Source organism: Nomia melanderi, chromosome 2, assembly GCF_051020985.1.
Source record: "Nomia melanderi isolate GNS246 chromosome 2, iyNomMela1, whole genome shotgun sequence".
Lineage (NCBI taxonomy): Eukaryota > Metazoa > Arthropoda > Insecta > Hymenoptera > Halictidae > Nomia > Nomia melanderi.
In genome coordinates this window covers 6,846,824-6,874,327 of record NC_135000.1, presented here as the reverse complement: position 1 = coordinate 6,874,327, position 27,504 = coordinate 6,846,824, and the positions used below count along the sequence as shown (strand labels likewise).

At 40.1% G+C, this 27,504-nt stretch overlaps 1 protein-coding gene across 2 annotated transcripts in view; it reads left to right on the top strand.

Moving 5' to 3' along the window:
• Ecr (ecdysone receptor) overlaps nucleotides 1–27,504 on the top strand; it is a 233,166-nt gene that overhangs the window by 7,305 nt on the left and 198,357 nt on the right. The window contains exons 1-2 of one of the 2 annotated variants that reach the window (XM_076364576.1): nucleotides 21,710–21,787; nucleotides 21,871–21,932. The gene's annotated coding sequence lies outside the window, so the exon portion shown is untranslated. Of the gene's footprint in view, nucleotides 1–21,709; nucleotides 21,788–21,870; nucleotides 21,933–27,504 lie in introns of those variants that run through there. The other variant, XM_076364575.1, reaches the window with a different exon arrangement.

Genomic DNA, 27,504 nt, shown 5'->3' with positions numbered 1-27,504 from the left:
GTGACAACATATAAAGGAAAACGTTGTTCAAAATCATGCCCCCCACAACATATTCGAAAATCATTAAAATCAGACCTAAACACATCGATAACTTCACCGTTCTCTGGAACAGGCAGCTTTGTAGATTATTTTTGATAATCGGAAATGATTTCAAAATGTTGAATCTCCAATTTGTGTCTCCTTTGTAGTCGAGCTGTGATATTTGAAATTCAAAGCTGCCAAATGAATGTTCAATATCAAACTAACTGCCTGCCTTATTATTACTGTATATTTATTCAATTAATTAAGCATAGTATATATAAATATTAAATAATCGCCGTTTAATTCAGTGAATTATAGTACAGTCGATGATATTCGACTTGCTAGTGATCGTAAATGAAGAATTTCATTATTCTCTAGCTCCAAAGTTCTGGAAAACACAATTGCCACTCGCGACCGAGACCGTGGCACCGCGTGCGGCCTGTATCTGCGTCCACGTGCTGCGCTGTCCCTCCTATTGTTGGCGTGTTATCAACAGCGTTCGCCAAAGGCTGACCCGCGAGCACGCGTCTGTTTCTCGCATTTCCTCTTATTGTTAGTGGCCGACCGCGGTGAGTCAGATAGCCTCTGACTACGACGGAATATTTCAAGTTCACGCGGACCCCCCGGATTAGGGTATCTGTCCCGATACCACTAATGAATATTTGATTTCGAACAAATGTTTCAAATAAATATTTATAATTCACCGATAAATATTCTGCAAACATTATTTAAATGTTTTAGATCCTCTTCAACCTACGTAAAATTGTATTTAAAGTGGGATGCAAAATTTCAACGTGGAAAATATTCTTAACGATCTGGGAGGATAATCATAAAGAGAGCAGTAGAATGTAACTTAATTAACATACCACGATTAAATAATTTGATATTATATTCTAGTGCATACTCTTTACTTGGTGCAAAGTGGACGCCCTCAGAAATTAGTTATAAACTCATTCTTTTTAATTTTGACTTAGACTATTTTATTTTGACTTAGTTTCTAAGTTTCTTAGTTTCTTAGTTTCTTAGTTTCTTAGTTTCTTAGTGTTCTAGTTTCTTAGTGTTCTAGTTTTTTAGTTTCCTAGGTTCCTAGTTTCCTAGTTCCCTAGTTTCCTAATTTCTTAGTTTCTTAGTTTCTTAGTTTCTTAGTTCCTTAGTTCCATATTTTCTTAGTTCCTTAGTAATAATTCATGTGGTAGCCACCAAGTTTCGACCCCTTCGGCAACGAAGGGGTTAGCTGTTGAAATCGATTAGGGGTTAACTTCGGGAATCTGTAGTCGTAGCCAGGTATCGATTCGTTCGTTTGATAGGCAAGCACCGGATGAAACGGACACTCGGTGATCAAAGCGGCCTCGTTCGAGTAACGTTGACGTCGATTAATGCTGCGCGCTGTGACGCCATTGTTTCGAGAAGGTCAATCTCCCGTTTAACCTTCGGTAGGTGGTGGGTTCAGTGTAACCTCCGTGAAGTTAGCGAATCAATCGATAAGCAAGGGTTGCATTCTATTAAAATTTTCAATTAACACGATACCGTCGTAATTGTATATTATTATGTGTATTTCTTTATAGTGATTTTTAAAATATTTAAATCAAAATTTATATCATAAATGGAAAAATTAATTAAACATTGTTAGATTAAATTATTCTAGTAGAAGTTTAAATAATTAACAATTTTATACACTGTATCCCTTTATTGACAGTAACAGGTTTCAAGGCAAATTTAATGGCCTGATGTATTACATTAGGCTATTACAATTTTCGATTAATTCTCATTATCCCACAATCATCATTAATTGAAAATGTTGAAATTAAATCTGTCTAGTAAAATTTCAAGTACTACATCCCTTTGTTTACGGTAACAGGTTCCAAGGCAAATTGAATGGTACATTAAGTTCATTACAATTTTCGACTAATTCCTACTAAACCGTAGAAATGTCCGGTAAACAACTTTCGTTCGGAAAAACCTACAACTTCATTCCATCCCCGGTACGGGGGAATTACAGTGAAAAATTCCACGGTCGTTGCGCGTGCGCTTAATCACCTGAAAGAGCGGTTTCTCCGACGCGCGAAGAATGGAGGGATCATTGAATATGTAATCTGTCGCGTCTCTACGACGGCCCGTAACCTTCGCGAACCTTTCCATGCTTCGAGCGTGTAAATATAACCGCGATGCCTGATTAGGAGAAGCGGGGGAGAAAGGTGGAGAAGTTCTGCCCGATAGACGGCCGGAGATAACGAGATGACGGAGCACGGGCGACAGACGAAAAACGCAACGATCGACGGTTCCGATGCAAAAGTGAGCCAAGCGACTAAATATTGAATAGTCAGATAATTTATTAGATCGTGGATCTCGGAAATGAAAATGAAGTTAATCATGCGATTAAAAGAAGCTAGTCATGTAGGAATTGGTACTTTATTTTAATAATTGGAACAAGCTTTTTGACTTTTTTTTTTAAAAGAGTGATAAGATTCTGAAATTTTTATGAACGTTGTAGTTTATTTTCTATGCATTCTTAGTTGTACATGTATGAAATTTGTGAAAAATTTTGTTGTTGTGAATGTGTTATTTTGTTGGTAGTACTGTATTATTATTATAATAGTAATTATTACTGCGCTAGTAATTACTTTTACTAGTAGCAGTTACTAAACTAACAATTACAGCTATTAGTAGTAGCAATTACACTAATAATTAATACTATTACCAGTAGTAATTACTACACTAATAATTAATACTATTACCAGTACTAATTACTACACTAATGATGAATACTATTACCAGTAGCAACTACTACTGATAATTATTACTCTTAGCAGCACTATTACACAAATAATTATTACTAATACTAATTGCCACACTAATAATAGATACTATTACACTAGCAATCACTCCACTACTAACGATTACTACTACCACTATCAATCACTAAACTAAATCACTGTTACTACCAACTCCAACACTAGCAATACCCATAATACCCGCACACCACTAAAAACGACAGAAAAGCCACCTAAGAATAACCAATGACTACTTGCCACTGCTTCACTAATACTTCCACCCTCCGCGTCTAACAAGCTCCGCAGTTTCTCCAACGAGGCGAAACAGTAGACACAAACAAAAATACCCGGGACAGCTGTATATGTCATCCAATCGTCGCGCTTACCTTGTAAATATCTTGTTTGCGTCTACCGCCTCGTCTCGTTCGGCGAACTACAGTGAGCAGCGTTACCCGATCATTTTCCAAGCTGCCGCGGCTAGCTGGACGCGCGGCTCACAAGCACGTCGACAGTCGTACGTACGTATTGATTCACCAAGGGGATCTGTATGCGTGTGCGAGGAGAGCTTTGTGCGGGGACACCGCTCGATAAACACCCCTTTACGCAGGCTTTGGCCTTTGCCGGCCGACTTACATTCCTCTCGTCGTTAAAGGATCGTCCCGGGCCCGGTGGAACCGTCTTACCCGTTACGCCTTGTGAGCAATTAGAAATAGAGCGACTGCGAGCCCTGTCTCCGCGAAAGGGTTTGCGGAATAATCAGTTTTTTTTTATCCCCTATCTATATCCACGTAAACGAACATGCAGTTTTCGACGACAAATAGGACGAAGTGTATACTGAACGTCCGTGAATCTAGGGTTAACGCGTTAAACGCCGTGTCAGTCACCGGTGACTGACGCTTCTGAATTACTCGAAGACAATCGTAACGTGCAAGATAATCGACGTTGAATCAAAATGTTTAACCCTATTTCCTTTCTATTAACTGCCGATAATAAAACGTTATAGCTTACTAGAGAAAGTGAATAATATGTCTAGGGGTTAATCCCTTCCTCTTATAGACGCCCAGCCGCACACGCAACATCGCAAAACGAAAAGGAAGTTCCCTCTCGCATTCACGTGACACAAGACACCGTTCATTGAAACTGAACTTTGAACAAATCCTAACCGTGATTTCAAATTCTGAATTTTCAGGCAAATGAATTGAAGGCATTGGTTCGAAATAGATAATACATTTTCACGCCCGGGTCATTATAGACCCGGCCGCCGGCAAGAGGCCAAATGATTCGTCAGAGTTTCGACGTTATTCCGTGGTTACTTCACCAAGTGTTTGCGTTCGACGTCGATCCAGCGATCGCAGCAGTGGTTTCCGAGTGACTCGGCAGCAGTGCCGGTCACCGGTGACCACCGAGCCAGTCAACGTGTTAACGTGTTAATGGGTTAACCGGCGACGGCGAAGCGCGTCGAATCGAACGCGGCGCCCTGCGAGCGCGTCGGCGAATTTGCAACGAGGTTGGTAAGCCCGGCCAGCTGTGGCCCAGCTTGCCTTGCATCGGGCCGATCAATAAACGCCGGCCCGCGTGGTGGGCGTCGCGACGAGCCGCGTGCCCGGTCTAAATTTCGGCCACTGCACCGGTGCCACTGTGTCGGCAGCCTTGCCGGGTCCCGCTAGTCGTCTTTCCCTTTCTGGCACGCGACCGGGACGCGTCCCACAATTGGCCGAATAAAGGATCTAGGAAAAGTCCCAAATACCGACTGCCGGGCTGCTGATCTTGATGGAAATCCAAATTTTCTGGAAGCCGATTGGGAAAGTAGGGCTAGGATAGATTCTCCCTAGACAATATAGTTCTATAAGAAAATTCAATAGGCAGAAAATAGTTCTATTATATTCTATTATAATTAGAACTATTTTCGAAAATATTCTATTATAGTTAGAACTGCTTTCTCCCTGATGAATTTTATAGTTCAACGCGTTAATTGCCACGAGAGTCTTAAAAGTTTTGTACAACTTATCCTTTCGTAGGAAAACTATTATAATTAATATTTGTAATTAAAGGTACTGTGATTAATTTGTATTATACGAAGCACTGGATACTTTGCATGATTCCAGCGCACCCGTGCAATTTCGAATTTTCGAACTATCCGCGAATGCAGAAGGTTTAAAATCTATTGATTACAATAGAATCTCTATATAAACTGATTGGGGAACTAAGTTGTTCGAATAAGAGAATTGCTATGCTTAGAAATCTTATCTCATCTTTATCAATTTCTCAAATGTTACTCGTGAAGAAGGTGGTCCATATTGTGTCAACAAAGTGATGAATATTCGCAGTGGAGAAGCTTCGAGTGCGTAGCGTTAACATTGACCGAGGTCCTCCGGGACGTGCGTCGACGCCACTGTTATCAGCGGCGCTGTTGGGCGGCCGCGTCGGCCTGGCGCCGACCGATTGGCCGAGAGGGAGAGTGGAGCGATGGTGGGGGCTAAGGGAAACTGGCGCGGAACGCGTGGGGGACACGCGGCCAGCGGAGCGGGAAGGCTCTATCGATCGTTCGAGTCTGTGGACCGTCTGCCTTTACACACTATCCTAATGGTGCGTTTACACTAAGCATATTCGAACACGTGGCCCACTGACAAGTGTCTAGGAATGTGGTTACCATGTTTGGCAGCATTGAATTTTTTTTATAAATAAAATTATGAGTACGTATATGAATGAAAGAGTTTGCTCAAGATGAAATGTTTCAGGAAAGTAATGTTTTTATTCAAGCTTCGAATTTCGAATTTCTGTTTTGAAATCCACGGTTTGATTTGTAAAGGTATGGTGGAACCAGTGGTTTTCTATTCGTTTCACTGTTCGATTATCTGAACTGTGTATTTGATTCTTTGAAGCATGTTGGTCCCTGTTAGTAACGATAATCGAGGTTCTACTGTACTGTTCAATTAACCGAACCATTTTGGTCCTAGTTAGTGATAATAAGGTTTTACTCTACTGTTTGATTATCCGAACTAATCTGTTCCCAATTAGCTCACAATAATCAAGGTCCTACTGTACTCGATTATTCAAACTAATCTGTTCCCAATCAGCTCACAATAATCGAGGTCCTACTATACTCGATTATTCAAACTAATCTATTTCCAATTAGCTCACAACAATCGAGGTCCTACAGTACTCGATTATTCAGACTAATCTGTTCCCAATCAGCTCACAATAATCGAGGTCCTACTATACTCGATTATTCAAACTAATCTATTTCCAATTAGCTCACAACAATCGAGGTCCTACAGTACTCGATTATTCAAACTAATCTGTTCCCAATTAGCTCAATAATCGAGGTCCTACTGTACTGTTGATTGTCCGAACCATTTTAGTCCCAGTTAGTCCACAATAACAAGATTCTACTGTACTGTTCGACTATCCGAACTACTCTGATCCCTATTACTTCATAACAACGAGGTTATACCGTACTCGAAGCACCGTGGGTTGGTGTAAACGCACCATAATGAACGCCGGGGTGGGGAGAAAGAAAAGGGGAACGCGTTGCCCGGTGAAAGGGGAGGGAAACTGGTGGAACCGTGAACTCGTTCATTCGCTGATGGGTTGAAGGACGAAATCCCGCGGCGCGACCGTGTTCGACGACCGGCTGGCTCCCTTCCCGAACAGGGAAGCCTCGGACCCTCGAACTTTCCGTCCTAATGTCGTTCTCGCTGGAAAGGTCAGCACTCGCTCGGCGGGAAGAGCCTTCGAGCGGCCTGTGTTTCGCGTCAGGTTGAACTGCACTGTTGGCCAAACATGAATTGCATGTACCCTTTAACCGGTTAACTGTGTTCGACGAGTGTACACGTCATCTTAAAACTCTTAATGGTGCTGACTTTTTCAACGATGGATTATTTACTTTCTGAGACAAACATGTAATTCTTTGTTTCGCTTTAGTTTTTCGTTAGGATATATTTTAAGTGCATTTGGCCTGCATATAACGAGTATACACTTCATTATTTGATTCTATTGCGCGCAATGAGAGATTTTTCGAACTAAATTCCACGCTTAACTGGTTAAAGGTGTTTGACGAGTATATTCGTCACGAATGGTCAATTTTTTCGTAACGACGAATATACTCGACACGTAAACGAATTAAGTACCATTTATTGTAAACGTTGATATTTTTGTAACCCTTTGGAAGTGGAATTTTAAAAAATTGGAGAATGGAGAGTTTATAGTATGATGCTACTACCCCTTACGAATCTATGATAATTATTATGAAAAGTGAAGTATTACAGGTTCAAGATTGATTTATAAGATGAGAGAATTGTTTTAGTCACGATATGATAGATTTATTAAATAATTCACAATGTCAAGTTCCGCGCGTGCAGATGAGATTTATTGATTTCCACTCAAGGGGTTGATGGCATGGAATAATATTTAATTCGAGCTCGGAAGAGTTGAATGGGATTTACGTAATATTATTTATTATGTCATCGTACTTTTGTACTGTTACCTGTGTATTCACTTGTACACATTAATCATTGAGAGCATAATGGAAAGCAAATTTATCGGTGATAGAATATTTTTCATTCTGTCACATGGTGCAAATGGGTTAAAGAAAAGTGACGGGTCGGTGGCTCGACACACATGGAACGTGGTTTAATCCTGTTTACCGATTTATCAAGCCTCTCCTGAGGCTGCCACCAGCGAACATTTATTTTAGGCTTCCCTTTCCCTCTTCAATTATTTTTAAAGTCGATGATCGGATACGTTACCGCGTTAGAACACGAAAGTAATCAACACACCCTTATTGTAATTGCATTAACGTGTCGGCGGGGACATTTCCTGACATATAGTTTGAGAAACAACCTTTAGAAGAAAAGAATTAGCATTCGTAAGATCCTGAATAATTTTCTTATTTAAGTAGTCTTCGTGTAAGAAATTTTTGATTAAAACTTAACGTAATTTAGTCATTTTACATGTAAAATAGTAATTCGTTAACTTCGAATCCAAAATTATAGTAACTTAGTAATTTTAAATGTAAATTTATAGTGATTTGATCATTTTAAATGTAAATTTATAATAATTTCTTCATTTCAAATCTAAATTTGCAATGACCTAATAATTTTAAATTCAAATTCACACTAATTTGTTAATTTTAAATCTAAATTCAAGGTAACTCAGTAATTCCAAATTGAAATTTAAGGTAGCATTTTCAAATCTAAATGTTGAACAATTTAGTAAATTTATGTAATTCTTTGTATCGGAGAAAGTTTCCCATTTAATAATTTATCGAAAGTTCTTTTATATATAGGGATGTCTTAAGTTTTGGACGAAGAAAAAGGATATCGAATCTACCGAGCTAATTCGTTTGATGCAACGCGGACCCATTAATATTATGTAAAAAGCTGCGAATACTGCGGCGAAGGTTTCGATCAACTGTGAAGGTGAATCTTCAATCTACTCTCGCAGCTAGACAAGGGTATCTGTGATCCCCGAAGGGCTTCGTTCTCCGAAACTTAATTTGTCCTGCTTCTCACCTCTTGCCCTTTGCGTAACTGCCATAACTATACATCGTTGAATCCGGGGATGTTCGTGAAAGACCGATAACCGTGTCTATTCTATCATCACAAGTGAATTCAGGTGAATATTCATGAAATCACTAAAAAATCAAATCAAACATTAAGACACGATCCCCCATTCTTAAACCTTTTACTCCGCTGAAGTGCCAACTGGAATTCACTACAAGCATGACTCTAGAATCATCATACCAAACAAAATTCATCAAACAATGATGAACTTTACACCTTCGAAACAAGAGCCTCCATCCTCAAACCCTTTACTCCAAATCAGCAATTCCGTCGCAGCACCAAGGAACTGCGCAGTGGTCGGCGCGTTAAGTACCAACACGACTCGAGTAGCATCGTTTCCCATCAGCGGCGCCGGGGATCCCCCGAAGGGGCTTCGTTCCGAATCCCAGCGACCCAGCCCCGTGAACCGACCCGGACACGCGTAATATACCGCCGGTCTCTCCCGCAGCCGTGACATTGACCCTGGCATTGATCCCGGCGTACACCGCGTGTATATCGTGTGCCCTCCTATGCGTTACGTGCCGGCCTCTCCTCCGGCTCTACGCGCACGCAGTTTGCGGTCCCGTTTCAACCGTAGGCCCCCGGACGATCGGCACTGCCCGGGAGGGAGGAGGAAAGCCGGCGGCGAGCCTTTCTCTGTCTGGCTAGAGGCGCCGCTGGGCGGGGGAACCGCGGGGAAGGGGCGGGCACTAGCGGCGACCTTGAAGCGACCCCAACCAAGGTCGCAGACGCAGACGCCTCCCCCCGCGCGCCGCCGTCCCTCCTGCTCTCCTTCGCGTTCCTCGATTTCCCTCTACCGCCCTCTCCAGAAGACCGCGCCCTCTCGTCCTGTTCCATCCCGTCCGGGCGAGCTGCTCTACCTCCCCCCGAACTCCCCAGGCAGTGACACTGTGGTCTAGATTATCTGATTGGGAGGAAAAAATGCGGAGTTGTTCGATTCTTGTTTAATGGTGGCTTGACGCTTTCTGCTTTTGAAGTGGATAGGATTGTAGTTGTTAGAGTAGGGTCATTTGAGATTTTTCTCTATTCTCGTTTTCCTTGGGTTGTGGCACTGTGTCTGGATTATCTGATTGGGAGGAAAAAATGCAGAGTTGTTCGATTCTTGTTTAATGGTGGCCTGATGCTTTCTGCTTTTGAAGTGGATAGGATTGTAGTTGTTAGAGTAGAATCATTTGAGATTTTTCTCTATTCTCGTTTTCCTTGGGTTGCGGCACTATATCTAGATTATCTGATTGGGAGGAAAAAATGTGGAACTGTTTGGTTCCTTTTTATTGGCGGCTTAGTAGTCTGTAATTTTTATCCCTTTGTGTCTTGGAAATGGATAGGATTGTAGTAATTACATTAGGATTATAATTGAGATTTCTCTTTGCCTTTGTTTTCTTTAAATAGCGGCACTGTGCTCTAGATTATCTGATTATAAGGGAAACATTCTAGATCATGTACTTCTTTGCATTAGTATCACAATATTATTTTTCATGCATTTCTGAAATGTAATCAATAATAGCATAGCACTTCCATAGTAGATTTATATCCAACCCCTTACAATCCTGTTTCCCTAATACTATCCAACCTCTAACGTGACACTTCGATCTTTCCATTAATGTTACTATAATAAATAAACAAGTAAACAAATCAATAGAAAGCACTTTGATTCAAAAAATACTTAATAAGCTTCTAAAGTAGAATTTTCTTTGTTCTTTCTAGCCAACTTCCTGAGAGTAATAAAGCTTTAAAATGGGCTGTCCTTGAAAGAAATCAGAAGTCAAGGGGTTGAAGCCGATCAAAGACCAGGGACTCCGATGTCCCTGCGTAGGAAAACGATCGCGGCGTGGCCACGCGAAAATATCGCACCCCCGCGGGTCGCCGCGTATTTTTAGGTGGCGTTCCCACGAGAAAAACTCCGTTATTTGCGTGTCGGACGGGTTTCGTGGGCACGCAGAAGCGGCGTCCCGTCAAGTTCCGACGCGATAGCGGCTCTATTTCGTTCTCCGCAGCGTCTGGCCCCTGTTTCGCAGTTTTTTGCGTCGCACGCTGCTCCGGATCGTCGCTTTAGGAAGGAGAACATTCTAAAATCCTTCCTTCATCAACCACAATATCGTTTCCATAGTATCTTCGTATTCTCCCTCGAATACAATCAAAATTAAATCGTCTAATTTAGACAATTCTCATGTAAACATTCAAATCCGTTTAAACCAAACGTAGTAACCTGCAAAATATTGTCTGTAACACGTCGAAAATACTCACTACGCAATTTCTCTCGATACATCAATTTATTAACTAATGAGAAAACGTGCATAGATTAAGAAAGAAAGTTATTGTATATGAATATTTCACATATTGATACATTCTACACGATTTAATATTATATATATAACACTCTGCAATTTTGTTGTGTCAAATCGAATGTGAATGAGTCACCTTTCGAGTGCAAAGGGTTGATCGTATTGATATTAAGAGATAAGATCACTCGATAACACTGCTCCATCCTTAATAATGTTAACAACAAAAGAATTCGATGCTTGGAAGGTTAAATATCAATAAAAAACAAGTACCATTCGGTTCATATAGGAAACGAAGGAATATCACTGAAATCTCACCGATTCGCTCGAAAAATTTCATCGCGAGGCTGACACGACATTACAGGGGAAGGGGTTAACAGTGCAAGCAAGAGTGTCGGCACGCTTTATTCGCTGTCGAGTTTATTCGAGGCGGGGTCGTTGGATCGGCCGAAGGACGGTCGGAGCTGAGGCTCTCGTTGATAGAGAAAGGGAGAGCCGAACAGAGAGAGAGAGAGAGGAAGAGAGATTCGAACCAGAGCGTTTCTGATGATTTATGTAAACAAGGTTGAGAACCTCGCGGGAGGTCTGACGCGTGGGCTGCCGCGACGACGTTTCGAGCCGTCGGCTAACAACCCCGAGTCTCTCCTCTTAAGGACCCCCAACCCCGTTTCCTACCCCACGCACATCCACCGCTCTCTTTCTTACGGTACTCGGCCTGGAATTTGATTGGTGTCCCGTCGGTGACGCAAGGAAGCTCCTTTCAGGTGGACGGGGATGTTTTGGTTCGCGGGGAAACTGCTAAGTTCGAAAGACTCTGAGATGTTGGGGATGATTTGAATCTTCCATCAGTTGGCTGGGATACGCAGGGAGTGGGAGTGTTTTTGGTTGTGACGAGTATACTCGTCGTGGGGAACGGGAATGTTTTTGGTTGTGACGAGTATACTCGTAGTGGGGAATGGGAGTATTTTGGGTTGTGACGAGTATACTCGTCATCCCTTGTTAGTTACACGCGCGAATAAAAGATTTCAAAATGAAATTCCACTGTCGAAGTTTAAATTTTCTTCTAGGCAATTTCTTACATCGTAAAAATTCAACAAAACTAATTCAAATTGCAACATTAATACTTTCGCGTCAATCTGTTCGATAATAAACATTTGCACAAACACATTGCAATATTGCAGTTTAAACCTTTCAATTTTCCATCAGTGATCTGAAAAATATTTCCAATTGCGAAGCGTTAAAATTATTTTTACAAACGTTATACGCAGTCAGATAACTGGTCAGACATTGATGTCTTATTCTACTGTGACTAAAAAAAAAGCATCAAAGAAACATTGCGTTCTTGTTTCGAGATAATTCACACTTTCGTTTCCATCGATTCAGATATCGTCAGGTGTACAATAAAATTTCGAATGTCATTAACATTTCGTCTGTGCTGAAATGTCAATCCTAAACATCTACGCTGGAATCGAATTGCATGCCGCGTGAATTGCTTCGTTCGCAGTAGCGAGGATTAAAACGGACGCAATACGGTCTCGAAGCCGGGGAATGCGTAACGAGGCCTCAGATGAATGGTAGGAAGAGTACCGAAACCATTTAACGACGGGGAATCGGGAAACTGCGTCGTTACCTCGCGCGGAACCGGGTGTCCTAAACAGCAATTCACCTTCTGGAATTTTCTGATGCATGCAACTGCGACATAAAGCCACATACAGAAAAATGCGTAAACAGATTTGGAGGAAAGGGTGCGAGGAATTAATAGAAATTTGGAAATTCCTCTCCTTATCAATGATAAACGTAAGTGTCTCTAACATGGAAATATTCAAGGCGTGATTATAATGACGTATTATTAATAAGGAGTTTTAATAACTTATAATGTATATAAATTATAAAATTATTATTGGCTTCTAATAACAATGAGAAATTATAAGTTTCGACATCTAGGATAGAAAGGTTAGAGAATAATATAATTATTCAAAGAAGAGATTGATGTTTGGTCTTTAGTATTGAAAATATCTAATATCGAAAGCTACAAGTAGATTGATCAATTATCTATGTTAAGTAATTACTGATATTTGGTTCTGTTCGTTACTAGTATTTAAAATATATTAATTCCAAAACTATGATTCGATTGTTCGAATAATCAAAGAATTAATATTTGATTGTCTTCGCTATAATTAGACGTCATTGTATAATTCGGTTGTTTATGGAAAGAGTTGTTAGTTTGAAAAATTCTCAATAGTAAATTGTAATTTCTACTTGTAGGTTTTGTCCAGTGTACCAAGGTTTCCATGATTGAGACGAAGAAAGTAGTTTCTTGCTTTCGTTCGTTCAGTCGTGCAGATAGAGACTGGATAGGGTATTTTTCTATGGGGACGTGCGTCTCTGCGTAAGGGGCCGAAGGAACGGGCAAGTTTCTGGGTTTTGCGCGTCTGTTGTCATAGAAACGGGCGTGCCCACCCTGCGGAGCGGCTCGAACCATCCCCGAGCACCATCTCCATGCCACGTGGACAACGAAAGGGGAAATATTGGTGCCTACGTTACCACAGAGTCCTGTGCGCGACGAGCTCTTTATCGTTCACGTCGATTGATGTCCTGATGAGGGTCCTGGATACTGTGAAGACCTAACCTATTCCCAGGAGGATTTCTTTTTCCTCGTGAAGACTTGACACTGTAGCTTTGACTTGGCGGGAATTTCAAATTTTATGAGGATCTAACCTGGATCTAGCAGGATTTTTTGATTGTGTCAAGATTTCATGTATTGCTGATATTTCATGACTATGCGAAGAACTAAATTTGTTGATTGCGTGGAGACCTGATCAAGAGTTTTGAACTCTATGGAGACCTAACTAAAACTTTTTGATTCTATGCAGACCTAACTAAGAGTTTTAGACTTTATGAAGACCCAACTAAAAATTCTTAATTCTATGGAGACCTAACCAAGACTTCAGGATCCTCTAAAATCCTAACCTCAATGTGGCAACAATTTTATAAGGACTTTCCTAGACCAAACCAAGTTTCTGAAACTTTATGAAGTTCTTCACTGAAATTTCTTAATTTTGATAACCAATTAGGGCTAAGCAAAACGTTTATGACTTTTTCTAAATATCTAACTCAGATCTGGTAACAGTCTTCGACTCAATACACTTGAGCCAAATGCAGGTCTAGTATTTTAGCACTCAGTCCAAAATATTTCCCACGATACGTACGTCTTGATTGAAAAAGGTCACAAATTTCACAATTAGTATGCACTTCGTGCGCAGCTTGGTTCTATCGATTTTACGAAGGGAAAATTAAGAAATTCAAACGGTAGAAAGTGGGGTCGAAAGGGTTAATTCTGCTGCGACGCAGAAGAGGCGAGACGGTAATGGATTTAACCTTCTGGAAATGGACCAGGCTGCGTCACGTTTCTCAGTCCCTTTTGTCGGTTTCAATTCGCTCGTGGAAATACGCCTGTACACTCTGACCTCCGGAATTTTATACGTCGCGCGCCGGAAATCCTTGCGAAGCGGTTTTGTTTGAACTGCGATCTACAATCACGGTATTATTAGTGTGATTACACGTCATTATCGTGGAATCCATTAGATTTTTTATCATTTCTTTTGATTTTTATGATTTTATAAACATGCAACTGGCGTGGGACCATTTTTATACGTGAAACATTGTGTTATTATTATGATTGTATATTATTATTGCGGAATCCATTCATTTTTCATTGTTTCTTCTGATTTTTGTGATTTTATAAACATGCAACTGGCGTGGGACCATTTTTATACGTGAAACATTGTGTTATTATTATGATTATACGTTATTATTGCGCAATCCATTAGTTTTTCCTTATTTTTTTCTAATTCTTGCGATTTTAACAGCATGTTGCCGGCATGTTATCTATCACTTTCGCTACTTTCCGAGTGTCTATGTGCTTTGGGACAATCGAAATCGCACGGAGAAGTGTGCGCGGCCCTTATCACACGGCAAACGTCGTCGTGGATCTCGAGAGTAGAGTCAACAAAGATTAGAAATCGGTATTTTGCTCGGTCGCTTTTGCAAACAAGAACGGCGGGAGTCGGTTTCCCTTCGAATGCGTCCCGTTTCATCCTTTCGCAGCAGATAATCGCTACGTTGAAATTTTCAAATTTCTAAACAGATCAATTCCTAAATCTCCAAATATCTAAATTCCAAAATCTCTACATTTTCAAATTACTAAACTCTTAAACGTCGGAATGTTCAAGTGTCTAAATTAGCTGAACCTTAAACTTCTAAATCTTCAAATTCCGAAATTCTCACAATTCTAAATTTTAAAATTCTCGAACTTGCAACCTTTCAAATTTCCAAACTTTCAAACTCTCAAACCCCAACAAAATTTCCAGTTCACCGTATCTTCGAACGTCCAAAGAAAAAGCCGATGATATCTAACAACGACAATGCCAAATACTATCTATCTTAACCTACATACAACTATTTCTTACATATAATAATTCTTCTTTGTTTCGCTTTGGTTTCTCATTAAAACATACCCCAAATGCATTCATTCTACATTCGACGAGTATATACGTCATCTTAAAGCCCAAAACGCTACTAGCTTCTCCAACAATCAATCATTCATTATTCGTTTCTTCAGATAAACGTATAATTCTTCTTTCTCGCTTTGGTTCCTCATTAAAATACCCCAGATGCATTCGTTCTGCGTTCAACGAGTATACACGTCACCTTAAAGCCCAAAACGCGAGTACACGCTTCATTTTCTCCTTCTACCGCGCGCAAAAGCGAGATTCCTCAAACTAAATCCCACAGTTACCAAGCCAAACAGAAAAGAATTCCCTCGAGATCTCCGCGATCGTTTCCACGCGGGTCGGAAGCGACCCGGCGTCGCCCGGTCGGCGGTTCAACGGTTCCCGGGACAGCGGTCGTCCCAGAAATTCGCAGAAACTTGGAAATCGCACGACAATCGTTCACGGCAGCTGCCGTACACTTGACTTTCGTTTTCGGCGGGCGTATTTTTAGTCGCGCGACCGATTTCCGCGAATGGCGTGCATCACCTGCCGCGTATTTTCGCGCGCGGTGACATTGCGTCGTTTTTAGCACGAGGACGTTATACCCCGTCCGTTCGGGACCGTCGACGACCAACGGGAACGTTATTGATAACGACCGACGGTATTTAAAGGTCGTCATTAAAAAAGAAAAACTCCAAACGAGAGAGCGCAACAGAGAGAGAGAGAGAGAGAGAGAGAGAGAGAGAGAGAGAGAGAGAGAGAGAGAGAGGGAGAGAGAGAGAGAGGGAGAGAGAGAGAGAGGTAGATGGAGAGAGAAAAAGAAGGAAAACCTCCCACTCGAGGGAAAATTGTTTGCCGGAGCCCGTTTAATCGCTGACGGTTGCACAAACACATGTATAAGCGTGCTGGCTAGTACCGGGATGAAGCTGTATCGCGTTTAAGTGGCCGCCGCATCGCAATTTCTAACTTAACCTTTAATCAACCGGTGCCCCGACTTTAACCCCTCGCCTTAAATTGTTACGTTGTTGCGTCGAAAAACTCCTGTCCGCATGTGCAGCCAGGATCGTCGTACATGCTCGGTGCCTCGGATGAAAGGGGCCTGTTGAAATTGGAATTAGAAGAAATAAAATGGAATTTTTTGAGTCGTTGGATTCGACGAGTTTCCTTGAGTTTCGGGGAGTGAGAAAGTATACTGGTTGATTGACAAACGTTGGTTATAATGATAATAATAGCAATGATAATTTTGATAGTTGCTTATCAATTTGTTATAATATATGGCGACTACTACTGATTATTAATATTATTACGATATTGTCTTGCAATTACTATTCATTATCATAATGCAATTGTTGTTGATAATTAATGATGAATATAAGGTTAAATAACTGAATATTCAATTATATCTATTACTTCATGTCTGCAGTCCTTTGTTATACCCATAGCACTGTTGTCTCTTCTTTTGATATCTGCGTTGGGCCCAGGGCCCAAGGCCCATGGGACAGTTGACACGACACTGGGCCGACTTTGGGCCAGGAAATCATCTAGGACTGCATGTTGCGTGTCCCGGGGGACGGCTCGATGATTTGGATTTTTCACGGACGAGTCCGATGATTATTGGGCCCCGGCGCGCTTTTCTTTTCGAGCCTCGAGATAGGATGTTATTATGAAACGCGAGGAGATCCTCCGCGAGGTCGGTGATTGAATTGTTAGGTCTTCTTCTTGTTTTTATCCTGTTATTTCCTGGCTTTAAGCCAATACCTCTCGTCCCTGTAATTTTCTACGCTTTTTTCCCTCTCTATTGTTAATTCCCGATGTCCTTAATCGGCACGCTCGTCCCCCATTGTTCGACGCTGCTCGTTCATTTGGCTCGGTTAGATCCGGGTTGGGCCCGTCCGCGCCGGACCCAAGTTACACTGGTTGACGTGAAAATATTTTTTAAAACATGCTCTCTTAATGTGTTAGGTCAGGTCGTGTTAATTTCTCGTTGGACCCGTTCTTGTACTGACCCAAATTGGTCCTGTTTTGTTGGGCCCGTTTGGCTTAGGTTTGGGTCAGGTTTGGTCCAAACGTGATTCCCGTGACGATCGATTCAGCTGCGTTGCGTTGAGGCGAGAACAGGTTCTGATTATTTCAGCTTGAACTGGGCCCATTTTCCTGTTGGGCCCAAGTACCTCTTGAAATTGTTCCACTCGAGTAAGTGTCGTATCTGAATCTACGTCGGCTTGTGTGTGCTTCATTCTGGTCATGTTAATTTCTAAGTGTGTTGCCATATTGGGCCTTACTTATCTCTTATATTGATTCATGAGGCAATTCTGAATTAGACTCAAACTTTTTTCATTTAAATTGTCATTCATTCTTATTTTTAACACACATATTGTGCTCCTATAGCAATGTCTCTTCGATACTAAGTACTTTTCCATATTGAGCCTTACATTAATTTCTCGTATATTACTTTTTAAGCTGGCTCTTGGTGAGCTCAAACTGTCCTCATTTCAATTACGTTAATTTTCATGTTGCACCCACATATTGGGCCCCCCATCTCTGACATCATCATATCTGAGCCACTTTTAGACTAACTCAAACAGAAACTCAAACAGGCACCCCAAATTTATAAAGATATACTCACCACATTAAAAAGATAACATTAAATCTTCCAACTCCCATAATTTCGTAATAAAAACTCCCACAGCAGTCTTCCTACATTCTTCATAAACCTGAAAGCTTCTGTTTTTCGCAAGCCGTTTCTTCCTACAATGTTATCCTCTTATGTAACGGGTAGGCAAAAAATACACGGTATCGTTTCCAACAATTTTTCCCACTGGAAATGTTGAAACTCTCTGTGTACCAAGCGGTTGTTGACTGAACGAGCAACGTTTAGTCAGAGCGCATGGCTGGAAGTATTCACGAACGAGGGAACGATCACGCGTGACCTTGCTGAGACGTTGCACCGGCATAAACAGGCCGCAGCGCGTGCACTCGTAGGCGTATTTTATAAATCTGCTCTATTGGTACCCTTTAAACGGGCCCGGGGTCTCGTTAAGTCAACGTGACACGAGAGAGACGGGGTCGTAACGAACGCGCGCTGACAATCAGTGCTCGCGTTTAAAAATACAGGCTGAACGATAGTTTCTTGTCCTCAGCCGTTGGGTAGGGGCTGTGATTTAGCTTCCATCCGCTATATCATAGTGAAACAGTGTTCAAAGTGCAAACTTGTAGATTTTTTGGTTTGATTCTGGAATGTTTGACAAAAGACTTTGGAAAATTGAAAAACTTTAGACAGTTGGAATTTTTCGGTTATGATTTGGAAATTGGAGGAAGGTTGTAGCTTAATATTGCTACGAAATATACAATTAATTTTCATATTTTTTAATTTTAAGTAATATTAATTTTTCAATTTTTAGTTTTAAGTATATAGTAAATATGAAAGAACTATCTTCGAATTTATCTTGGAAATTGGAGATTTATAGAATTGAAATTTGGAAATTTGTAATACATTTTTCGTGGTTCTAATGAGTGAAAATTGAAACAGCGTTTGTAAGTGTAAGAGGCGACGGTTCGCGACGGATCAAAGAAATTGAATAAATTTTTATTGCAAACGAATTAACGGAGGATGTTGTGGAATTCTGGAAAAATTTCACAGCGAAACGTGACGTTCTTCGTAAGTGGTGAAGTTCTATTGAAGCCTTCGAAGAATTTTCAACATATTCTTCAGGATCTTCCCAACCTGGACGGTATTCAGGAGAGAGTAAACGTCTTGAGAATGTATGAAGCGGAGACATCCAGTCAGAACCCTCGGAATTTCCGATAACCATCGGAGATGGATATCTCGAGATTCGATAGGAATCGTAGGCTCACTCGTCAATTAACAAAACTAACTGAACCTTGAGAGTCTTAAGGAAACTTCCTCCACTTCTTAGCCATCGTTCACAGCTCACAATTTGTTCTTCAACAATCACAATACCCTCTTATCATATCTCCAAATTCCTCGTGTAGAAATCAACGCAATTCTTCCTAATGAAGCAACATCAATCTTCTTCAAACCCTCTCAAACATCTACTCCCAATACTCTACCATGTGAAACACTTCCACAGCAATGATCCCTAAATTCATCATCACCCACCACTGCCAAACAGAAAACTGATTTCTCTACTACAAATCCTCATCGTCAAACATCATAAAACACGTTCAAACTTCGACAAAACCTAAACACGCAGAATCTCAAACACTAACCCAACCACTCTGCCATCGGAAACAGCTTCATCTATAATACGCATCATCAATAACAGCGATCATCTATAAATAAGTTGCAGTACCAAACGTTTAGAATAGGAGGGACATAAAATACGTTGGGAACGAGTGGTAAGAAATCAAATTCTCGAAGTGGTCGCAGCGGGGATCGTTAGCCGAGGTACGAATTAATTCACGAACAAGGTGGCTCGTTACACGCTCGTGTTTCACCGGGACCCGGAGAAAACCACGGTGTCCCGGTGGACGACGCCGGGCGTCGGGGATGCGTGCGTGTGTACCGGCACTGCGTTCCGAACTCGCGGTAGGACGTAGAACATCCCGCTGGTATTGATCAAGGAGTGGTAGCGGGTGTTCTTGAACCCTGGTGCTCTTGCTCCCACTTTACGATGCTCGGCAAAGCACCGCGCTCCCGGCCATTACCTGTACAGTCGATCTTGCGTGTATAGCCTGCACACCTACAGGCCACAGGGACACTTGCTGCCGTTTAACCCCGAGCCCCTACGATTTCTTTTGCAATTACAGGGTTGCATGCAAGAACCAAGCGGCTCTAGTTCTTGTCAACATTAGGATTTTCTTGTGGGTTTAAGGAAAAAGTTGATGTATTAGTCTTGTTTAGGTATTTTAGAGCTTTAATGCTGTAGAAGTAAGGAAGTATAGTATGGAGGTTGTCTGACTCAATAGGTAGGGCTGTCCTAACCTGCTGATTTTTAATCTCTAATAATTTAGAGTAGGTTTGTATTTTAAATTCAGGTGTGCTTGGTTTTAAATTTAATAGAAGTAGGGAATTTTATATTAAGGAGGTTGTCTGACTCAATAGTTAGGGTTTAACACTGCATTTAACTCAATAGTACTCAACAGTAACTATTAATCAAAGAGTCAAGTCTTCCAGATTCCCAAAATCAATAAAAATAAAGAATTCACAAACTTAAGTCTGACTCAATAGTTCGCTCTGCTCTATTCTACTGACTTTTTAAGTCACGTGCAATCAGTAGAATAGGATAGCTCTAACTGTTGAGTCAGACTGTCTTTCTATGTTTATAAATTCTTTACTTCTACTGACTCTGGGTTATGATACGACTGTAAATAAGTTATCGAGTTAATAAATTAATTATTCATAAGTTACAATTATAAATAAATCTTCTAAAATTATTAGAATTAAAAATAACTATTTTTACGTTATCATGACTGTAAAGGAAACATTCTTCACTATCTTACGACACTTTCCTATAATAAATCAATTTGTTAAATAAATTGAAAATTACTTAAAGATGGGGAAGAGAAAAATGAATCTGCATGCACCTTCAGTCGTATTGCTCCGGTGAGTCGGTTCTTCGCTCGCGTTAGTTCGTCCAGGACGGCGACCCGTGAATTATTGATGATGCGCCGAGGGACCTTCGCGATACATTAGGGTTGATAAGTCTGAAGATTTGTTGGCGTTTCACTGATCCATTAATCACTTCGAAAAGGAAACAATGAATCGGCGAACCGTCTGCGAAATGTCCGGGCAAGTACGAGAGGAACCCTTCTCTCATATTGTCGACGTAGTATGACCAAGTTCGTCCATTCTTTGTTAGTAGATTGCAAACAAGAAATTTCCATACACAATAAATCACATCGGATGTAAAAATTCATTTCGTCTCCTTTGGAATATTAGGTCATCCCATAAATTCTCTTTCCTCGCGAATTTTTTAATGGAAACCCGTACAACTTTCTTATGAATGGTATTAAAACATTAATTGAAAAATAGTAGAAGACCGATGATAATAGAAATATTAATTTTTTACAGTTGAAGTTAACACTTAGTAGTAAGTAAATATTAGTAGTAAGTAATATCGTTTTGTTTATACTAAGTTCTAACGTGAAAGATTAATAACTACATGTTTCCAATTGTTGAGTTTTTAATTTTTCATGTCACTAATAAATAATATTGTTTTGTTTATATTACTTCTAACGTGAAATATTAATAACTACATTTTTTTAATTTTTTAATTTTTAATTTTCCATTTTTCGATTAATTCTTTAATACTATTCTTGAAATGGCATTAAGAAAGATATGTAAGAAGGTGAGATAAGGAACGGCATAACTTATGGAATGATCCAACACTGAATTATCTGAGGGTTACAAGTAAAGAGTTTACCCGACGCGTTATCTGCCAAGAAGTGCAGCCGGTCCGCAGTGCAAATAGAAATTTCCTGGGGAATCCGTCAATTTTGAGAAAATTACAGCTATCGCGGAAGGGTTAATCTTATCTGCGGCTTATCTGTACTCTTCAGTCGAGATCCATTTATCTCGTGCTTCTAGTCGGGACTTATCGAAGACCATCGACAACTGTCGATCGAATCGATCTAATACGTTCATCGATCCCTAGCATGAATTGAACAGTTTTTCTAAATTGAAGAATTTTCATTTCGTAAGATTAATACTCTTAATCAATTCGTTTCTGACTGCAATCATGTACATTGATCTGATTGGTCAACTTATTTATAATTACAGATCATTCCAAGGTGTTGCTTCGATGATGGACCAATCTAGGAAGATGAAGACGAATCGAGTGGGTGAGTTTGATTGTGGTTTATTATTCTCGCTTGTGATCATTTCTCGAAATGTTTATATTAATTTATGCTAAATACATATTTAATACTAATTACTAGAAATGATGATAGTTTGTAATTATTAATAGTCATATATAATAATTTTTTAATAATCATGTTTATAATACTATTATTATTAATAAGAATTATTATTAGTGTTTTTATTATGTGATTCATAATTCAAATGTGAAAATTGCATAGCTCTCTGTGATCGAACAAGTTACACACCTACGAGATGAGAAGAAAATCAGCTCTAAGTAGAATGAGACATGCACACACAGACAGACGTCTCGTGCATCTAACCAATTGTCTATTTCTCTTACCATAATTCTACATTTTTTCTCAGTATCTTTCAGTCAACTTTCCAACAACAATAGCAATCATCATTATCATTATTATTATAATACAATAAGGAGAAAAATGATTATCAGTGTTATCCTACTTTTCCTCCCATCGTAGGAACACATTATTAGTTACATTACAGTTCACATCTCAATCAGTTAATACAAATAGAATTAATAAAAAAAAATAAAAATAAAAATTCGAACACTCATTATTAGTAACATTACAGTTCACGCCTCAATCAGTTCATACAAATAAAACTCCACCATACACGATGCCCACGAATTTCTTTGCCCAACAATTCAAAAATCGAACAGCCCCATAAGGGATAACTAGACAAGGGCGTAGGGCACTGGACGAACACATACGAGTCGTGTGTATGTCAGAGGACCAAAGGTGGATGCGCATTCCCCGAGCGTATTATAATTGCACTCGAGGCTGAGACTCGAATGCCATTAAACCAGTCACGATCGCTTGGCCTTGGACTGCAGTTGCACACATTGTCCCCTTTCCCCTCGTTCTTCTTTCACTCTCTCGCTCTTTCTCTCTCTCTCTCTCTCTCCCTCTCCCTCTCTCGCTCTCTCTCACTCTCTTTTTCACTGTTTCTCTTTTTCTCTCTCGTGGTAGCGCGAAGCTGCGTGGTTCTCTTCGCTTCTGCGTCTTTCTCTGCGTTGCCCTTAGACCATATACGCGTACCTACAATATATACATGGCTTCTATTATATATACAGTGGCGTTCAGAAATCCCCATGGTTTTTGGAACTTTTTCAAGATAATGAATGCTTTAACACATTACGTGCCTGCTAATTGTCGGAAAACTGAATTGTGATGGCAATTTTCACTGAGGTCAACTTTTATCACTATACATAGAGAAACTCAGATATTCTTATGTAATATATTTTAAATAGATAATCAATTCGAATTAAATTTTATATTCTTTTCAATGCTGTGGTAATTAGCGAAGTTGCGTAGTTAAGTGTCTTTATATAAAAACGAGATTTCTCGTTACCGGTACGCAATGTGTTAAGAAGTTTTTGCTGTTATGTATGAAAAGACATTGCATGAGAGGATGCAGTAAGATTAACAATTATTCTTTATATATGTTTGTTTTGAAATAAATAATTCAGTATGTTCAGAACTTCACAGGTGGTTTTTGGAAGTTTTCTTAGATAATAAAGGCTTCAAGATGTTTTGTTGTTATGATGTATGAAGAGACATTGCATGAGAGGACACAGTAAGAGCAATTATTGTTTATAGTTTATTAATATTGATAGAAATAGTATCAAATTCATCCTATCGAAGAAACATTCTAGAAACGATCTGGTTGAAAACTTTTGAACGCCACTGTATATTGTTGTAGTACACACGTGGCTGAAGAATGATTATAGAAATTAAATTCATATTAGTGATTAGGGAATTACGATCGTTCCGAGAATGCAGTGCTGTTTTGGAACGGATATAGCACCCAGGAAACGACGGTTATAAAACTGATACGTAGCCTAACAGGAACCACAACTAAAAAGTTCTCGAATTTAATGTGAACTTATAATTATAAGTTTGGTATGTGGGTATATAATATAAATTTTCAATCTTTCGTAATAAATTCTGTTTTACAATTGTCTAAGTAATAGATTGAAAGGATTTGCTTTTTGAACTTTTACAAGCGACTGTCGCTTACACCATTAACCCATTGAACTACGACCTCTTACACAGTTACGACCACTATATTATCCTTGTTTATTCGCTATGAAATAGGAAAAACTTTACGTTTACTTCTTGTTTATGTTTAATTAAATCTAACCCGTTGCACTCTCAAATATTTCAACATTTCTGATGCGATGTACGTGAGACGTAAAGTACAAAATCGTCAAACAACTTATTTCCCGAAATATTTCACCGTTACCCTGAGCACCCTCAACCCTTCGTTCACCAGCATTTCCACCGGGACACCCTGTACATGATCTAAGGTGCGGCCTCGCCCCGGCACCCTTCAACGTCTCCTTTTCGGCGTGGCGCACAGTGCGACCGCCTGTGGACAAAACCCCGAAATTCGACTATTCACATAGCGAAAATCGAAGGTCACGAATGTGTTCCTATCGAAATGATTAACGATAAACTTGTCACGAAGAAATGGCGAGATTTCTCGTACTGACAACAAAGGGAACACAATGAACATTTTAAATTGAATTCGACAAATCCAAATGCCATTCATTCATTTATTTTCACAAATCAAATATTACTCTATTATCAACCTTTACCATTTTCAATAAACGCAGACACACAATAAGTATAACATTCTTTTCTCCAATTACTAACGATAAAGTTGTTTAAAATTTCGAATGTCGTTTGTCTTTGGTAGAAATAGTGTTAACCCTTTGCACTCGAGAGGTGACAACATTTGATTTGATATGGTACAATTATAAGGTTATATGTAATATTAACACTAGATTTACGTTTATTCTAAACTTTATTCTATTGTCTCTAGAAAACTAGGTGTTCGCCTATATATATATTGCGAAAATTATAATTTCAAAACCAGACTATTGCAATGCGTATTCGCGTAACTGCACGAACCAAATTGACTTGAACTGATACTAAATAAATAATTAAAAAATGCAATATAAATTGACGGGTTCCGTAAATCTAGTGTTACGCTTTGTATAATGCATCGATATGTGGAATATTCGAAACAGCTTTGTTTCTTGATTTGCGCATGTTTTCTCATTAGTCGGTTTCAAAGAACGTTTTACCGGAAAACGTTGGATGTTTCCCATAGAAAATGTCCGAGTGCAAAGGGTCACGTTATCGAGATTTCTCCAGAAAATGGCCGTTTTGCCTTACTGTGCGTCGCTCGCCGGGCCAGGCGATTATAAATAAGTCGCCGGCAGGCCCGTCGAAATCGAGGAAAGGAACCGAGACGCGTCGCGGACCGGTTTCCATGGGCGGAATTTCAAACGCTCCCGCGGCGCGGCGGTCCCTCGCGGGAAATATTCCTGCGGTCAACGGGTGTTGCGTAAAACGGTTCACCTTGCGGACGATTCTTATTTAACGCGGCCGGACGCCATCTTGACGGTCGCGGCCGACTCCTTTCGTCTTCGCGTTGCGACACGTCCGCTGCCCGGGGACTGAAGACTATGCGAAATGAAATTCGATCGCGTTTCAACCCTTTGCTCGTTGATTTTTCATTGATTCATGGTATAAGACAATCACTGGATGAACGAGGAATTCGATTGATCGATGAATTTTCATTTTTTCTTATTTAATTTTCATTTTATTCGTCGCGTTGCGACATGTACGCTACACGAGGACTGAAGATTATGTAAAATAGAATTTGATCGCGTTTCAACTCTCTGCTCGTTGATTTTTTTTTTATTCATGGTAGACATACACTATAAAATAGTCACTGGTTGACTAAAGGATTTGGTTGATCGATGAATTTTACTAGTAACCAATCGAAACCGTGGAACTGTAAATTAGGACTCGCTCGTCTGTTTATTCGGTAAAGGTTAAATCATCTCTTAAATGTACAGTACAGTCTCTGTCACACGAATTTTAACGAAATTTCGATGGATTAATTAGCTGATTTAAGATCTTTGAGAAGTACGTATATGAAACTTGTCGCGGAAAGTGAGTGTTTGTTTGTTAATTAAGTTAAATGTTTTTTATATCTTTCTATGTCATTCTATATCTTTAATATAGTTATAAATTTTCATTAATACAGTCAAACATTTTTAGAAACTTCAAGACCATCAAATTCGTCGACTAACAGAAATTTTATTACACTTTGTCAATCGTAAAACTTGTTCTTACTCGATCATACCTTACGGAACAGTTATTTTCATATAAATCATCTCTAATTTATGTTTCAATGGTGCATCCGGGTCACAGTAGACCCAGGCACCGCGACGGCGTGGCTCGAGGCACGATTCTTCTAATTTATTACTGCTCGCGCGAACCGATCGACGATTCCGCGAAAATAAACGGCTGTTATTCCCGACGCGTCGTTGCAGTTTTGTTTCGCGACGATGGCGGCCGGGATTGAGTAACTCCGCCGTCCCAAGGAGAACGCGTCCCGATCGGGAGAGGCGAGGAGGAAGAGAGAGAAAGAGAGAGAAGGAGAGAGAGAGAGAGAGAGAGAGGGTCCCTCGCAGTTAATAAACAGGATCGACGACGAATAATTCGGCAGCAGATCTACAGGGTGTAGCAGAACACGTAGAATTGAACACATTTGTTGAAGATTTGGTCAGGTTGATTAAGTGAATAACAATAATATTTGAGTATAAACATGAACGAGTGATTTTGATTTTTAAACATAAAATGTAAATTATTCGTGGAACTATTGAGATGTATGATTACGGAATTGGATTAAGTTAGAATTATAGAAAACGTAACTACAGAAAAGCACATAAAAGCAAAATAATGTTTTAATGTCTCAAAATCTACAAAAGAAGACAACCATGTATCGCTCCCTCGTTACTTCAATAATTAAATTAATTATTTACAACTCGACACTTTATACACAAAACTTTAAAGCCTTCGATGCGCCAAAAATCGTCTTCAAAGCGTCACCATTTAAATTTCAGTTAAAAACAGAAAAAGAAACCTCAGAAATTCGATGGATAATTTATATTTCTCTAAATGAATAGTGTCATTCTATCATTAATATTTCTAAAGCATCAAAATTCGACTTCAAAGCGTTACCATTTGAATTTCTGTTAAAAACAGAAAAAGAAATTCCAGAACTTCAATAGAAAATTTACATTCGTCTAAACGAATAGTGTCATTCGATCGTTGCAAAACGAAGATACGGAACGTCTTCTAAACTACGCGATAGACCGTCTTTTCCGCTACGCTCGGCCAAGTCGTATTGGTACGGAATAATGGATACGCGCGCGAGCGCAGCATCGTTTTCGCGCGTCGCTCTGAGTCACCGGCGTGTAGGAAGTAAGGGCTCCGCTTCGTTAGGATTCCTTACATGTCACTGGGTTACTATACTCGCATTCCTCGCATAGAACGGAAGTCTTCGGCATGAAAGAAAACCGCTTCAGAATCCCGAGTCGCGTCCATCCTGCAGACGGCTTCCGCCATTCTGAATTCATTTCCCGATACTATCGTTTTATCTGCGATCCAATTTCCAACGGCGCATCTATCTTCGAACGCTACGGATTAACGCGTCGTCGACGGGGAGACGCCA